Source organism: Triturus cristatus, chromosome 3_1, assembly GCF_964204655.1.
Source record: "Triturus cristatus chromosome 3_1, aTriCri1.1, whole genome shotgun sequence".
NCBI lineage: Eukaryota > Metazoa > Chordata > Amphibia > Caudata > Salamandridae > Triturus > Triturus cristatus.
In genome coordinates, this window is record NC_140583.1 from 865,246,327 (window position 1) to 865,264,781 (window position 18,455).

At 43.5% G+C, this 18,455-nt stretch overlaps 1 protein-coding gene across 3 annotated transcripts in view; it reads left to right on the forward strand.

Annotated features, from left to right (window-relative positions):
- TLK1 (tousled like kinase 1) overlaps positions 1–18,455 on the forward strand; it is a 967,987-nt gene that overhangs the window by 58,026 nt on the left and 891,506 nt on the right. The window lies entirely within an intron of this gene.

Consider the following 18,455-nt stretch of genomic DNA (forward strand, 5'->3'; position numbering starts at 1 on the left):
TTGTCATGGCTTCTTCACAACAATTCCATACACCAGCTCCATTTTTACAAACTCCTGGCAAACCACCTTTGGCGTGGCGTAATTGGCTAAAAGGTTTTGAAAACTATTTGATTGCTATTGATGCTGTTAAATACCCTCCTGCTCGCAAGGTTGCCATTCTGTATGGTTGTCTGGGAGTTGCAGCACAACAAGTTTTTGAAAACCTTCCACCGATTTCTCCTCCTCCAGATTCAGGTGACAGTTGGAAAACATATCAAGAAGCTCTTTGTCGTTTAAAAAAACAATATGACAATGAACCTAGCATTGTTTTAGAACATCATAACTTTTTCAAACGTAAGCAAAATGCAGATGAAAGTGTGGAAGACTACATTGCTTAACTCAGAATCCTTGCTTCCACATGCGAATTTGGTCCAAGTACAGATACTTCAATTAGAGACCAATTCATCTTTTCATGTTAGTCTAAAAAAATTCAAGAACGCCTATTAAGTTGCAAAAATCCCACATTAGCAGAAATAGTGGATATTGCTAAAGGCATTGAACGTGCAACAATATCTTCAAAAGTTTTACAAGAAAGTCAAGTTAGTGTTCACATGATTGATGAAGCATCTTCTTTTCCCTCTGCTACCTGCTCTGTGAATCTTGTCAATAAGCCTTTCAGACAATCATCAAAGAAAACCACCATTTGCTATAGGTGTGGCTCAAGAAGTCATCTTGGTAATTCCCCTAGTTGTCCTGCATCTGGAAAAAAATGTTCTTTGTGCAAAAAAATGGGTCATTTCCCATCTGTTTGCAGAGGTGGCAAAAGATTTACCAGAGTGAATAACCTTGAACTTGATGAGAATCTAGAGTTGTGTTCTACCAGACTTAACGATGTATTATTGTCTATTGAATGTGATTCTATTGATTTTTCCAAAGTCAAGGGTCCATTGTGTGAATTAATTGTTGGTACTATTCCCTTACAGGTCAAAGCTGACTCTGTTTCACCGATCACTATTTTATCAGACCTGACATTTCATACAAATTGGGGTAGCAGTGTGTCTCTTTTTGAATCCGATGTCAATCCCAAAGTTTATGGCGAAAAAGATATTGACATGTTAGGGTACTTTCATTCAAAGGTTGAATGCTTTGGTAGAAAAACTTTCACAAAAATATATGTCGCCCTCACAGGCAGAAATATTTTGGGTTGGTTGGATCAAGCTAAGATGGGTTTAATTCTCAAACCCGGGTCGGATCAACCCATTGCTTTGGGTGATATTCCAGATGATTATTACGCTAATCTCGAACTTGAGAACATTAATGTGGCCGACTTGTCTGTGTCTAATCATAAAGTTGATAATATACTCAATCAATTTCCCAATGTTTTTCAGAATTAGGTTGGCACAGTCTTGGGCTTCAAGCATGAAATTCGCCTCAAGCCCAATGCCCAACCAATAGTCCACAAAGTTCGACCTCTTCCTTTGAGTGCAAGGGCTGAATTAAAGAAAGTTTTGAAAATTTGTGTGATGAGGAGGTTATTACACCTTGTGATTCATCCGAATGGGTTTCCCCTATAGTTTTAGTGCGCAAAAAGTCTGGCGAGGTTAGATTATGTGCCGACTTACGCTCCTTGAACAACAATATCATCGTGGATTGTCATCCTTTACCCAAAATTCACGATCTACTTGCTAATCTGGGTGGAGCAAAGTTTTTTTCCCTTTTGGACCTCAAGTCGGCATATCATCAAATTCCCTTGTCTCCAAAGTCTCAAGAATTAACAACTTTTGTAACGCCATTTGGGGCGTACAAATACTTGAGACTTCCCTTTGGCTTAGCCTCAGCTGCTAGCATTTTTCAAAAATTAATGGATAATTTACTACGTGACATTCCTGGGGTACAAGCTTACCAAGATGACATCTTAATTTTTGCCAGCAATATTTCGGAACATGATCAGATTCTAGCTAAAGTACTAGGAGTTTTGGAGAAAGCTGGGATGACGGTTAGGCACGACAAATGCAAATTTGCCGTCCAAGAATTGGACTATTTGGGTCATACACTTTCTCCTAATGGCATAAAACCCACATTTTCATTAATAAAAGCTATTAGAGATGCCACCCCTCCCAACGGTAGAGATTCTCTTCGCTCATTCCTTGGCCTGGCAGAGTACTATGCCAGATTTGTTCATGGCTATGCCCAAATTGTTGAACCTTTAAGGAATCTTTTGAGAAAGGGAGTAAAGTTCAATTGGTCAGAAAACCTACAAAAAGTTTTTGAGCATGTTAAGAAGCTCATTGAAGACTCACCAGCCCTACATCCTTTTTCGGATGGGTCAAAATGTTTTATTACCGTAGATGCAAGTCTCACTGGTTTGGGGGCTGTCTTAGGACAATGAGTGGATGGTAAAGAACACACCTTCGCTTTCGCATCTAGAACACTTTTACCAGCCGAAACTAGCTATAGTACATTTGAAAGAGAGGCCTTAGCTTGTGTTTGGGCCATACAAAAATTCAAACCATATATTTGGGGTCGTGAGTTCGAAATTTATACGGATCATAAACCACTCATGCACATGCTTTCAAACAGCACGTCAAACAGAGCTTCTGCAAGACTTGTTCGAATGCTGTCAAAACTTCATGAATTTCACTTTATCATCAAACATATTCCTGGGGGAATTTTTTTTAGAGCGGATTGTCTTTCAAGAATGTCTTTAAAGGAAAATTCTGTTGTTGATGATGATGTTGAATGTGTTGTTGCTGCAATTGATGCTATTGCGGAATGTCCACCCATTTCTGAAACCGAATGGAATTCAGCATACCACGATGATGTCACACTTTCCAAGGTTACATTTTTTTTTGTGAACAAATGGCCTGAGCGCTGGACTCTATCTCCAGACTTAAAAACCTTTGCAAATGTTTCTGAAGAACTTTCTTTAGTTAACAATATGATTATGCGCCATGATTTATTTGTTCCACCTGAATCCTTACGAAATATAATCATTCGCTCAGCTCATCAAGGACATCTTGGTGTTGTCAAAACATATCAACGCATAAAACAATTTTATTGGTGGCCCTCCATGGATGCACACGTCAGGAAAATGATTGACAATTGCACTCAATGTCTTCTTTCGGATAAACATTGGGAGACTCTTACCACTCCGTTGCATCCTGTACCACTTCCCGTAGGTCCATGGGACAATGTAGGGTTAGATTTTTCTGGACCTTATGATATTTTACCAACTGAAAACAAATTTCTGATTGTTTTGATTGATTATCATACTAAGTGGCTATACTATTCTTTCTGTAATGCAGCGTCAACTGATAATGCTATCAACTTTTTGCAAACAGTATTTGATGTTGAAGGTTTTCCCAAATCCATTGTTACTGACAATGGGACACACTTTGTGTCACAAAAGATGTGTTATTTTTTCAAAATCCATGACATTTCTCACTTTAAGGTTGCCTTATATTCTCCTTCATCGAACGGTTTGGTTGAGAGGTGCAATCGAATAATCAAGGAAGGCATTCAGACTGCAATATCTGCTAGATTAGACCCTTTGTCCTTCGTACATGATAAAGTCTGGGCATATAACACTACTCCACATATCACCACTGGCATTGCACCTTTTACTTTGTTTAAAAGAAGAAAAGTGCATACACATCTCAATCCCAGTTGGTTACATAAAGATGATAGTGTTTCACTTAAGTCTGCTTCCATCCAAGAATATGTTAAAGTAAAACAGAATGCCATGAAAGCACGCTTTGATGCTGGCAAACATTCCGTAGATCAACCGTTAAAAAGAGGGGATTGGGTACTCATCAAAAATCCTAAAAAAAATGCCGAAAGGGCAATCAAAATTCTCTTCTCCAACGTTAGTTATACACGTCAGTAGAGGTTCTGCCCTTCTTGATAACAAAGGATGGTGGAACAAGAGAGCTCTTGTTAAGGTATCTCCTTTTCAGGCTGATGTCATTAGACAACATACCTTTTCAGAGTCAGAGTCAGAACATTGTGACTGGTTTGATTTAATTTACGAGAAACCTTCTTCCATTGGTATTTCGGTACCATCTGAAACACAAATCACTCAACCCATTGTTACTGACAATTGTGCTTTGTCCATACCTCTTTCGAGTTGCGTTTTGGAACCATCTGAAAGTCAACTCACTCAATCCATTGCCTCTGACCCTTTGCCATTGTCTTCGGAAATTCGAGTTGTGCAGCCCAGTGCTACGGAGATTGGTGAATTGTCGGAGGCAACGGCAAAAAGAACATCACGTCTCAGACAAATTTCTTGTTGATTGAGAGACTTTGTTTTGGAATAAATGATATGTTTATGTACTTATTTTGTTGCTCTTTAAAGAGGGGAAGGTGTTTTAGAGATGGATTACAGTGTTTTCATTTTAAATGTGTGTTGTGAGTCGCGTGCTAGCACGCGACTCTTGCTGTTCTTTTTCATGTCTTTATTTGCATTCCAGAGCGTTGCTTTCCAATCGTGAAGATTCCTTCCGAACGTCACTCTGGACGTTGGTTTCTTCGCGTTTGGTTCGCTCCGGTCGTGGATGCAATTCTACAATAAACCACGCTTTGAACTCAACTTACCTTGTCGAGTTCTTAATACTAATGTAGCAAATTTAAGAGGCAGAAACCTGGGCTGGACATATATTCCCTAGCAGCTGTGGCTGATATCAGAGGTCAACAATATAGTATAATTGTTACCAACTAATATCCACTAAAACAATATGTTAGACCTCTTTACAGTATACAATAAAACACAAGCTAAAAATAGCTTCTGTCCAGTCATCGTTGTCAATCGGGCCCACGTCCGTGTCCCAAGAGGCCCTCAGGGAGTCTATGTTTGTGGGGCTATTAGTCACTAGTGTTTGGTAAATTTTGGATACCTTGTGTTCCCAAGATCTCCCATAAGAAGTTTGCCTTCTAATGGGCTGAATTTTGGAACCTCTGTCAGGTTCTAATATACGGTTGAAGAGTATGCCGCAGCTGTATGTATTTGTAAAACTGAGAGTGGGGCATGGAAAATTCTTTACGTAAATCTGCAAACCATTTCAAAGTTGCCCCCTCATAATGTCCCCAGGGGTTGAAATGCCTATACGGTACCAGCCAAGGAATCCTGAGAGGTCCGCGACCTGCGGAAAAAGACGGTTTCACCACAGCAGTGTTTCACGTGTAAGACAGTCCCATAAACCCATGCGACGCCAGAGCCTGCCTCCATGTCATGACTACTACTCTTATCGCTGGAGGGAGATCTTTGGGGTCGGTCCTACTATATATAAGGGAGTATGCTGAGGTGTCTCCCATAAGCCATTGTCCAACTTTAGAAGCTGGGCCATCTCTGGGCCCATACCACCACTCATTTAATATCTGGAGGTGTGCTGCAGCGTGGTATTCTTGCACATCCGCTTCAGCAATGCCACCGCAGTATGTGGACTGCATGCAAGTGCATAGGGCGACCCTAGCGGTGCTTCCCCCACACAGAAAATGTGCCATGATGGCATTTATTTGCCGAAACCAAGACACTGGGATTGAATATGGATACGATTGGAGTTGATATAATAGGCGGGTTAAGGAAACCATCTTAAATATAGCCGACCTGCCGCAGGAGGGATAGAGGGAGGGTCGACCACTTTTTCACGTCCAACTTTACTTTCTCAGTTGTGGCCTCTATATTATGTTAGCAAAACACACAAGATGATGGACGTAATGTTGCATATTGGCAAAACATTCACCCCCAGTCACAGATCTGGGTTTAATCCATCGTTATTTTGCTCACCACGCCACCCCAGTTCAGACATGGCCGTATGCAAATCAGTCTTGACCCGGTGCCTCATGGGAACAATCCAGCCCGACCTGCCAAGCCATGTCTTCCCTGGACCGGAATCAAGCATCCTAGGACCGGTTTATATTATGTTGCCAGGAACAGGCTTGGTTATCAGATTTGTGTATGCCAAGATAGGTGAAGTCGTGTGTCACTACGGTAAGGCCTGTAAACCACACGTGACGGTGGAGATCACTCCACCCGCATCAAGGGGTAAGAGAGGTTAGGATGTGGATACACCCTCCCGACTAGACATTAGTTACCGTACCTAGAACCATCAAGCCCAAGAACTAAAATAAACTAAACCTTACGTGGCGTACACCACTGAGTGCGGAAAGGCGGCAATTCCTTTTTGTTATTTAACCCTCACACACCCTATTGGTGTCATGCTTCATCATCGGGTTCACCCTGACGACTCCTAAAGTTCAGGGTGGGCTCGACCATATTTCAGGGAGCACTTAGGAGATGTAGGCCAGGGGGTTTTTAAAGATAAAAATCCTACTCCGTTCCCCAGGTATCCCTTTATTCACGGGGACGTAGCAAATATTAAAAAATGTTTTAAAAAACGGGTCTTTTTGGAGGTTATGGTCCTATGACACTAAGAATCTGCCAACATGTTTCGGCCCTTAAAAAATGGCCTGCTCGGTCCTGGGCTTTCTTCAGGGCACAACAAAGATTCCTTCCCTGGAATTGGTTGAGAATTTTCCTATGTATATTTTTGAAGGGACAGAAAGCTGTCTCTTCGTGAAAGAATGGAGGGTATACTTATCTCTCCCTCTGGTATGTACGTAAATGTTTGCCTGTAAGGAAATATGACAGGAGACAAAAGACATATAATCTATACACTACAGTAAATAATGTCCTTGTGTACAGCTCACACATCATGCTAGGTGTGCTCATATTCCCATCACTCCGTGATCTATAATCTATGATCATGTAGCAGAGCTGATCTCGGGTCTCATTGACTCCACCTTGCCTTATTGGCAGCATGCGTTAATTTATCGCACTTCACTTCCTCTCATAAGTAGCAAATACCTTATCCCATTGTTAACCATACACGCACTACATCAGTTAAAATCCACTTGTACGTCACGTCAGTGACAGCACGACCTCACAGCTATTTATACACTCCGTAAAGTACACTGTGTACATATTTACAGCATCCTTTCTTTAGTCATACGTCTGGGTATGCCGTTACCCAATTTGAGTGGAATAATCGTTTCTCACTGATCACGGGAAGGGGTAGCCTTGTAGTCATACGCTGTTGGAAAGTAAAAAGGCTACAGCGTTAGGACTCCCTTCCTCCCTCATGACCAGGAAAACATTACCTCGGTTTGTAGAAGCGCGCTCGGTCGGAACATACTACTCCAAAGGTCCTGCCCCATCAGCAACCTATTCAGCTCTTGTATATCCTGGCATTAGCATTTTTCCTGTTACAAACGCCAGTTTAAATAACACGGCTTGTCCGTGTTCAAACTACTCAAGGAGGGGTGTGGTTCCCATACTGACGCCCATACTCAGCATAATTTCCTGTGCACGTATTACTAAGAACTACAGATCCCAACGCCGTCATGGAAAATGTAGTTTCCAATACCGTGTTTGTCAGTAATGTCTGTGCGCCTTACCTACTAGGACTACCAACCCCGTTGGATTCATGGGGACTGTGGTATATTGAAAAATAACTGCATGTATAATTTCTTGATCTTTCAACAATTCATTATAAATTCCACTGACATAAAAATAGAAAATTCATATTTAGACGTTACTACTAGAAGCCCAATGGTAGTTATATGTTACACTCAATTGGGCTCGTAGTATTGGCATACATTTAAATACCTCACGACCATGTCAGAATATAAGCTCCAAAGACCGGTTTATATCAAGGGATTGGAACATTTGCTAGTGATAGGGCCATATGTAGGTAGCCTAACATTTACCACTTCATAAATACCGAATTTTACAGATTCGGTATTTATGAAGTGGTAAATGCTATGTAGGTAATCCATCGGTAATATTTACCGATTCGGAATGGGTCGGTAATTTAGAATCGGTATTTAACGATTCGGTAATGGTAACTGGCTTCCCATTGATTCCTATGGGCCAGGAGGCCCATAGGAATCAATGGGAAGCCAGTTACCATTACCGAATCGGTAAATACCGATTCGGTAATGGGGGAGCACAATCAAGGGTGGCAGGGGGTCACAGTGACACCCTGTTGCACCCCTGATTCCTGCATGTGTGCACATGTGGCACACATACATGCCCTAAGGGCATGTATGTCTGCCACATTGCACAGTTCAAAGTGCAAAGGAATGCTTTTTTACAGCTATTCGTCATTTACCACCAACTTTTAGTTGGTGGTAAATAACGAATCCCCACAACAACCACACACTCCCCCTACATATCATTTCAGGATTCGGTATTTACCGAATCGGTAAAATTACCGAATCGGTAATTTTACCGATTCAGTAAATTTCCGAATCCTGAAATGTGCCCCCTACATACCAAAAGCCTGAATACCGGTCGGTAACAGGATATTTACCGAAAATCGGCCGTTACCGACCGGTACTGGCCTTCCTACATATGGCCCTAAATGCTTAAGTTGTAACATTTACCTTCCTGCCTCTTGTAAACAAACAGACACCACAATCTTAGAGCCACACTGAGAATCCCTCCTTCACCCACCCACAGGTCTAAGCACCCCCAAGCTCCTTTCCCTCTGCCTTTCCAACTTCAAAGTTTCACAATCTGCCTTTAGGTTCTTTAAACACTTTGCTCAACCCTGTTTACTTACACCCACGCTTCACCACACACTCTAACAACAATTACATTGCATCCTTCATGCCCTTTCACCAGGGACAACAATAAAAAATATATGCTGTCAGGCCCTCTCATTCACTTACTAAATCACATAAGCGACACTAACATGCCTATCGATTTTTTACTTTTCTAGCCCTATACTTTACATTACTTAGTGTGCCTTAATTACATCACATGTACTATGTGCAGTAACACCTTATGCCAACAATAAGATCAATATGCAATAATCATTTGTTGTTCCTCACTAAAATACAGCTGCATATTTAATTAACACCACTGCAGCTCAGGACACACTACCTCTGCCATGAAGCACTTTTTAATTAAAATAGATTTGACCTCCGCTCCTTGTGTTATCACCTCTAACCTACGCCAATGTGTTCTTTGCAAACAACAACAAATTCTCATCAGTACTATTTCATAACGCTTTAGCAGACGTCTCTTTCTACCATCCGTACATTTTGCACACACACTTCTATGTTGCTCTTTCTATTTTTGCAACAGGTGCAGTCTCACAAGGACAATCTAGAATCAAGGGCATATTGAAAACAAATTATTACTTTTTACAGGACACATTGATACCATTTCCCTCGTTCCACAAGGGACCTTGATACACTGCCTAATGCACAGTGAAAGCCTATATAATTTGTATCAATATCCGTTGGTAACCAGATAGGCTGTAAAATTACACAAAACATATACATATATAAGCTATATATAAGATATTATAGTTAGGATCAGATTTCACTCGTTCAGAACCAATGAAATTCAGAGGTTATAGTTACCTGAGCTAACTTACGCCCCCACAATGCACTGCTTGTGATCTCACCTATTACATCACTCATGACATGGTCAGTGACATCAATGATGACATCATTGATGTCATTTCAAATGACATCACTGATGGCATCATGCAGTGAGTGTTTCTCCTAAATGTTTCTGAGAGTTAAAGATATATGCTGAGCTACTGAATAAATTAAATTACTATTCTTTTTGCACTACTACTGAGTGACACTGTTTCTTATATATGTCATCTGAGTGGCACTGTGACTGTCTGTATCAGTGTGTGAGTGGGTGAGTGAGTGAATAAGTGGATGTGTGAGTAGCTGTATGGGTGAGTGAGTGGCTGTATGGGTAGATGAGTGTGTGGGTCAGTGGCTGTATTGGTGACTGTGGTGGCTGTGTGAGTGGCCCAATAGGTGGATGAGTGTGTTTGAGTGGCTGTATGGGTGACTAGGTGGTTGTGTGAATGGCTCTAAAGGTGGATGCCTGGTTGACTGGGTTTATGTGTAAGTGAGTGGGTGTTATGCACTGTAAGTATTTATGTGAGTGGCCGTATAGATGTGTGAGTGGGCGCGTGAGTGATTGTATTGATGTGTGAATGGACATGTAAGTGGTTTTGTGGATGAGTGAATGGATGTGTGAGTGGCTGTATAGGTGAGTGAGCAGCTCTGTTAGTAGGTGTATGGCAGTTGTGTGAATGCTTATGTGAGTCGTTATATGGGTGTGTGAGTGCTGTATGGGTCTGTGAGTGGGAGTGGTTTTGTGGGTGTTTGAGTAGCTGTATGGGTGAGTGGTTGTGTGAGTGAGTGTTTGTGTCTGTAGCTGTATGGGTCTATGAATGGGTATGCGAGTGGGTGTGTAAGTGTATGAGAGGTTGTAGGGGGTGAGTGGGTATGTGAATGGGTCTATGGATGATGTCATGAGTGATGTAATATGTGACGTCATAAGCAGAGCATTGCAGGGAAGTAAGTTATAGTTAGCTCAGGTAACTTTAACTTCTGCATTTCAATGGGTTTGTACGGGTAACATCTGAGCCTAACTATAATGTCTCTGTAAGCTTTGGATTTTACAGTAAATTTCTATGTTTAAAAAAAATTCTATTTCCTAATTATGACATACCTGTAACCTTAGTTTTTTTCAGTGAAACAATATTTTTAAAACTTCTATTTCCTAACTATAACATCCTGGTAACCTTTGTGTTTTTTCAGTGAATTTTGATGGTTTTTAAATTTTATTTCCCAACTGTAATCTGTAACCTTTGAGAGTGAGTGAGTGAGTAGCTGTATAGGTGTGTGAGGGAGTCTATGAGTGGTTGTGTGAGCATCAGAGTGGGTCTGCGTGTAGGTCCGTAAGTGTCTCTGATTAGGTCTGAGTGGTAAGGTAAGGTAAGGTAAATTTTATTATGCTTGATTAATTAAAACCATTGCATACATGAATACATTTTGAATAAAATATCTAGCTCTTATGCAATAAAAACACTATTAAAAGGACCTAACATTTTTACAGTAATAAATAGTAAGAGTCAAAAATCTTAAAAGAAGGGCTCAAGTTGTTAATAGCTTCTACTCCATCCTCTCTTAAATCTGTTGATGTTATTCCAAACAGTTAGTTCTTAGCCAATACGGGCAAGTTTTTCAGTCTTTTTGCGGTTATGTCAAGAAATTTAGTTAGCCGGCACCACGCCTTACTTCCCAGTGTACAACAGAGACTACCTCACATGAGTGCTGACACTACCTCACCACTTGTCCCTTAGAACCATTATCAACTCTGAGGCTGTGTGGGAGGTCATAGACCATGATGTTACTCAACCTCATGCCAAGACGTAAAGTGTTTGTGAGATATCTTTTGTATGCCAATGACATCGGTAATGATGTGATGTACGTAATTACAGAAAATGCCAATAAAAATGTTTACAAAAAAAAAAGACATTCAGTTAGCCGGCAGTTTAGCTGTGTTATCTCTGGATTAAAACACATCATTACCACTTGTCGGCAGGACCTAACTCCATGCTGTCTGAACGTTGGTTTTAGCAAGGTTATCCTCTTAGGCTGTTACAGAAACAAATAATGTGGATAGCGTCTTCGATTCCACAGCCACATAAACGGCAGGGCTGGTCTCCTCTACTTTTCTCCCAAGGAGGTAAGAATTGATTTAAGGGCCCAACTCCCAACCGGAGTTTTAGGAATTTTTCCTTGGTGGAGATTTTTATTCTCGTTGTCAAGTAGGATTGGGGTTTAAGTGCTTTGTATGTGTTCAATACTACCCAGCCGTGAGCTCGTTTGGTTAGTGAGTTTTTGTCCTCTATGACAGATAATAATCGAGTAACCTTTGTTGCAGCTTGTTTAAAAGCAAAGTGATTCGTTGAGATTTTTTCCACGAGTCAGTTAGGCCTAAAAGTTTGATGGATTCCTGCAGATATTCTCTTGCTGGAGATTTTTCAAGGCGAGACAGTTCTTTCCAGAGTTGGTTGTTCAGACAGCCTTCTTCATCGCTTTTAATTTTATGCCAGCATTTCACATATGCTTCCCTTCTTTCCATTGACTATTTTTGAAGCCCAAATTCCAACTGTATTTGGGCTGGGTCTGTATTTGGGCTGGGGAAACATTTCTAGGAAGTTGGAAGATCGCTCGGTAAGAGTTGGATATTATGTTGTCGAGAGTAGTTGCGTCTTTTCTTTTCATCGATTCACTCCCGTAGGTTATTGTGGGCTGAAGTTTAGCTCGCAAGACCCTTAACAAAAGGTCAAGCGTCAGGTCCGGTAGTAACTTCTATAGTGGTTTTAAGGCTAGGTAAGTCATTACCCCCTTTCTCCGTAGAGATTCCATTTGTGGTTTGAATGAGTTGTTCTGGTCTAGTGTTATCCCCAGGTATTTGTAGCTTGTTACTCGGTCTAAGCGTTGACCGTCCAGGATCCAATTGAGGTGCTTCTTCTTGTGGTAGTTTATGACCATAGTTTTTGTTTTATTTATTTATTTTAAACAATTTTTTATTTAGCAACAAAACAAAATCGGTACATAGCTGTGTCAGAGCAATAATCAGGCCCCTTTTACTTGTCTTCACACACATAAAAATAGAATGACAGTGATCCCATGGTTTGTCACTTCGTTGAGTCAGGGTGTTGTCCAATCTTCCTAACGACTAATCATTAAGCAGGAGATCTCTATACATCAATAAAATACAAAGCAAAGGAGGTCACACAGATACACCAACTTTAGGAAGGCAGGGGTGGGGGCTCATCATTGTCCGCTAGTTGAGCTAATAAGGAGTGTCTCTCTCGTCGTAGTTCTATAGAAGGAGAAATAAAGATATCTCCTCTGTATTTATTCCATTTCCCCCATTTGTGGTCCCATTTCCTGGGGAACCCTCTATTTTTGAACACGGCCTTCTCAGCAATCATTGCCCTAACCATGTCCCTGTCCCAATCACGCAGGTCCGGAACCGTGTCCACCCCCCCCCTTTTGTGCGATATTGCGTTTCGCTATGGCCCAGCCCATTGATGCCTACATCTGCTCTGCCTGGAAAGGTCTGTAGCATCCCATATATTGAGGAGACAGAGCTGGGGAGAGGACATTAAGGATTTACCACAGGTCCTTTCCATTTGATTCGTGACTTTATACCAGTAATGCTTTGTTTGTGGACAGTCCCATAAGATGTGAAAGAAGGTGCCAGTCTGGTTGCAATGTCGTAGACAAAGAGGTTCAGGACGTCTACCCAGTCGGAAGAGCAGTTTAGCATCAAAGTAAACCCGGTGAAGGATTTTCAGTTGGACAAAACGGAGTCTCATGGGGATGGCCACCTCTTTGGGGGAAGCTAATGCGTCGTGCCGGTCTTCATCGTCGATGCTACCCAGGTCTGACTCCCAGCCCTCCCGCAGTCGTTGCATAGGGTCAGGATGATTGTTTACCAACTTTTTATAAGTGAGGGATATTGCCTTTTGGGGCATTGGGTCAATTATCAGCCTGTCCTCTAGGGGGGAAGACGGGCAAAGGGGGAGCTCCTTGGGCATGGCCGCCGAGATGGCATGGCTAATCTGGCGATACCTAAATGTTTCAGTGTGAGCCAACTGGTACTTAGCCTGAAGTTCAGTAAATGTGTCCAGTTTCCCCTTCTCCCGCATGTCCCCAACTGTAGAGATGCCTATTGTGTCCCACCTATCGAAGCCCAGGCATTTACTAAGCTGACGAAACATGTCAGGCTCCCATAGTGGCGTAGCTTTTGTCAATCGGTTGTGGCAGCCCCATTTCTAGATGACTCCATGCCAGACCTCTACAGTGCGGACATAGGGCCTGTCAATCTAAGCTTGCGGTGGTTGGTATAGAGTGCCATGTTATATCCTCCCTGCCCCAGGAGCCAACGATCTGTGCAGAAATTCGGATCATCCCCAAACACCCACCTGTTGATTGCAATCAATTGTGACACCTGGTAATAGAGTCGCAAGTCTGGCAGTGCAATGCCGCCGTCATACCACCCCATAGTGAGTTTATTCCTGGCTATACGCGGTGCCTGGTTTTCCCATAATAGCTCCCGTACAGCGCTATCAATTTTAGTGAAATATGAGTCAGGGATGACACTAGGGGTGTTCTGTAGTGCATACAGGAAGCGCGGAAGCGCGAGCATCTTAAAGAGTGCTGCGCGTCCAGGGAGGGTAAGTGGGAGAGACTGCCAATGTTGGACATCTGATTGCAACTGTGTCAGTGGCCCCAATAGATTATGTTCATAGAATAGGTTAGTATCCGGAGTTACGAAAGTTCCCAGGTATCTAAAACCCTGAGACGCCACCTTTACATCGTGGCCCCGAGGACTGGGGGGGGGGGGTTAACCCATAACACACACATCTGGGATTCAGACCAATTAATCGAGTATCCGGAGTGGGCTCCGGCTCCAAATATGTGGCATATATGAAGTACTCGCCGTAGGGCTCACGAGGGTGAGGCCAGATAGAGCAGGATGTCATCCGCATAAAGCGAAATGCGATCGTCGTGATCTTCTGTCCATTTCAGCCCTCTAATTTCAGGATCACCCCTAATCCAGACTGCCAGTGGTTTCAGTACAAGGGCGAAGAGCAGCGGAGAAAGCGGGCATCCCTGCCTCATGCCCCGTCGGAGGGAAAGGTAGCGGAAAGGTGATTATTGACAGTAACATGCACCGTAGGTTGCGTATAGAGCAACCTTATCCATTTTATGAATATGGGTCCAAAGCCCATATGAGCCAGTACCGCAAATAGGAACTCCCATTCAATAGTGTCAAACGCCATGGTGGCGTCTAACGACAGTAGAATTGCCTCTTCCCTAATTGTCCCGAGCCTACCAAGGGCCCCATTCAGCCGCCTCAAGTTCCGTGCGGTATTCCACCCTGGCATAAATCCAGACTGGCCTGGGTGAATCTATTCGGTGATGTGGGGCAGGAGCCTGTTGGCCAATAATTTGGCCAAGATCTTCGCTTCCATGGAGAGGAGGGAAACAGGGCGATAGGATTTACAATCATCCGCAGGCTTATTTGGCTTGTGTATAACCACAATGGAGGCGGTCCTAATGTCGGCCTGAAGGAGACCTGATTCATAGCATTCAGTATAAATGTTCAATAGGTGAGGAGCAAGCTTGGAGGCCATGGGCTTGAAGAACTCAATGGGGAGTCAATTGGGACCCACTGCTTTGCCTGCGCAGACATCCTGTGTTGCCTTCTGGACCTCAGTCTCTACTTCCAAGGAGTCACTATCCTGTGGGGAAAGGCTCACTACATTGAGTAGCCAGAAGTTCAGCCGACAACGGGGCCTGAGAGGTGTCAACAGCAAATGCATCTGCTATTAGCTGGGGGTCAGTGAGGAGTGTACCATCAGGGGTAGAAATTGCATGGACCCATCTCGAGGCCTGCTCCCTCTTTTCCAGCCATGCCAGGAGTTTCCCTGTGCGTTCACCTTGTTCGTAGATCTTATGATCGGTAGCAAGAGAGCACGTCGTGGCAGCTTCTGAAAGAAGCTGCCAATAGTCCTGGCCTATCATGTTTAGGGTATGCTGTGCTTCAAGGTCAGGGGCACGCGCAATGGCCTCCTCCCTGACTAGAATATCTCTTTCCAGCTCGGTCACCCTCTTAGAACGCTCAGTCCTGTGTCCCACCATTAATGATAAGGCACGGCCCTTGATGACAGCGCCAAATGCCCCCCATAGTACCGCTGCAGAGGTGACAGACCCGACATTCTCTGCAAAGTAGCATTCGGTGTCCTTAAGTAGCGCCTCCCTAATGTGAGGTATCTTTAGCGCCCAGGGGTTAATAGAAAGGGTGTTGCGGCGTCCGGTCCGTTTCAAACCGAAAGTTGTGAGAATAGGAGAGTGATCAGAAATGCCGTATGCCAAGCATCGGGAGGTAATGAAAGCATGGATGTCTTGTGCATGTGTGAACATATAATCTAAGCGAGACTGGCTGGCGTGGGCCCCAGAATGAAACGTGAAGTGAGTGTTGGTCGGGTTAAGCCATCTCCAGACATCCACCACGCCGAAGGCAGTAGCAAACTCAGTAAGCTGGGAGCCCCGTAGTGGGTCACTCCGTGGCGGGAGGTGGTCTCTAGAGCCGTCCATCGTTCAATTAAAGTCGCCCCCCAATATCAGGACTCCTATGGGCAAGTAATGTGGGAGAGTTCCTATGTGCCGCAGTGTTGGGCGCTGTAACCCAGGGGAGGCATAAATGGAGACAACATTGAGCGTCCGCCCTCCCAGGTGCCCGTGACTGCGGCGTATCTACCCTGCGCGTCTGTCCAGGTGTTTTATATAGGGGCAGCCTCTATGGAGGAGGATCCCCACCCCCCTCGAACTTGAGGAAAATCCAGAGTGTGCAACCATCCGATACCCCCTCCTGTTCCGGGCCTCTCAGGAGTTCCCTACCAAGTGTGTCTCCTGGAGCAGCACTATATCTAGCCCATGACGTTTCAAATATTGCAGCACTATACTCCTCTTGATCTTGTCACCCAGGCGGTTGACATTCCAGGTCAGGAGGTTAAGGGCTATGTGTGATGCCATCGTGGTAGTGTTATAGGATAGGAAGCCGTCGTGAGAAAAAGACCCTAAAGGACCACTAGCGCCCCCTCCACCCCACGCCCAGGTCCTGACGGTGGAAGGAAACCTCTCGATTGGAGTTTGCCTACCTGTGTGACAATGGGACCAATTGCTGTGCAATAGAACCAAGAATGACAATGTACCAATGCAAAGTTTTTGTTTTATTGGAGTTTATTTTTATTGCGTTTTGTATTGAAAAACTGTGAGTCGCGTTCAAGAGATGCTGAAGTCCAATAGGGGTCCGACTTATTAAAGCTCATCGGCATATAACAAGTTTGACAGTGTCATGTTTCCTACTTTTGGTGCGTGGACTGTACATTTGTTCAGCTCCCCTGGGAGATCCGCTAAAAAAAGGTTAAAAAGCAATGGTGCTAGGACGCACCCTTGTTTTAGCCCTTTTGAGGTAGGTATTTTTTTTTATATATGAGAACCAGTGCCTAGCTTTATCCTGACCCATGTGTTAGTGTGCAGCCTCCTGAGTTGATCTAGGAGACCCCAGCCGTCCAATTTTTGCCATAGTTTTATTCGGTCAACATGGTCAAACGCAGCTGTGAAATCTATGAAGCAGAGAAACAGGGGGTATTTTCCTTGCTTAGCTGCATCCATGAGCAAGGTCAGTGCCATAATGTTAGTTGTTGTGCCTTGTCCCTTCCGGAACCCTGTTTGCGTGGGTGGAATTATATGGTTCTCTGAAGCCCAAGTGGCTAGGTCGTTTAGGATGAGACCCGCGTAATATATAGCCTCGATATCTGCGAGGGCTATCAGCCGGTAGTTTTTTGGTATGGACCTTGCACCTTGTTTATAAAGTGGGCTTATGATTGAGCCTCTCCAATGACTCACGAATTGTGGAGGTTCTGGCTGCATGCTTAAAAACTGGGGCTAATGCGTTGCTCCAGAAATCCGTGTAGTTTTTGAATAGCATTGGCGGAATGCCGTTTGGGCCAGGTGCTGCCCCTTGCTATTTGTTTCTTTATTTGTAGTACTAAATAGCTATTGAAATTGTCTCCTCTTCCGAGTGTGTGGTTTTGTTCAGCAATTGGTTCCTTCTCCCATCGCTGTTGGGTTGACTCTATGCTATCCCTTTCCTCCGTTAGGGCTGACTTTGGATGTGCCGCTTCCTTTGCTAGCCTGCTAGAACTTTCGTTCCCCAGGTGAACGGAACGTATTGCCTTTAGCTTTGATTTGTTAAAGTGGTTAAAAAGAAAGTCTACCCCGGCTGCTTTTGTGATGTGGGAGTTGATGCCGACATGGTTTGGGCGTTGTGATTTGTTAATAGTTTGCCAAAACGTGGCGCTATTTTTCTGTTTTGCGTCATGAAGGAGTTTGGCCCAAAATTTGTTGTTCTTGGTTCTTTTGCTAGCCCATCTTCTTCGCTTGAAAAGAGCCTTTGCTTCGCGAAGGGAATGCTGCAGACTCTCATTTCCAGGTGAAATCCGGAGTTGCCTTAATGTGTGATTTCTCGTTTTTTTCAGTGTCTTAGAAACCGGGCTCCTTGCATTCATCATTGGCAGGACTATTCTGTTCCTTTGTTCCAGACCAGTTTTGGTTTTGATTTTCTCACCGAGAGATATGACAAATGTCACCCAGCTTTTCAGCGGCTGAGTTATATTGTCCTGAGCTTGATTGAGTAGGTCTTTAGCTGTAGTTGATACTGCTTCAATATTTGTTGAGTTGCACCTTATTCGTGTGAGGTTTATTGTTCCTACCGTGACTATGGTTTTATTGACCTCCAGAGGTAATGTTGAGTTTGCTTGCAATATAATTTCTTGCGGCATGTGGTCACTAAGTTCGTGGTTGCCTATTTAGAAAGAGGCACAATGTGAAATCTAAGTGAGAGGATATTTTGGCTGAGTGGCATGTAGGTGCTGGCGGGTTGTCCCCCATGAGACGACCAAGTTCTGAAAGATGATAATTCACCTTGCTGTTTTGACTTTTTTTAAGCGGCCTTGAGTCGGAATCCCCCATGCACTGGTAAGATCTTGTGTAGAGTTGTCGTCTTGGTC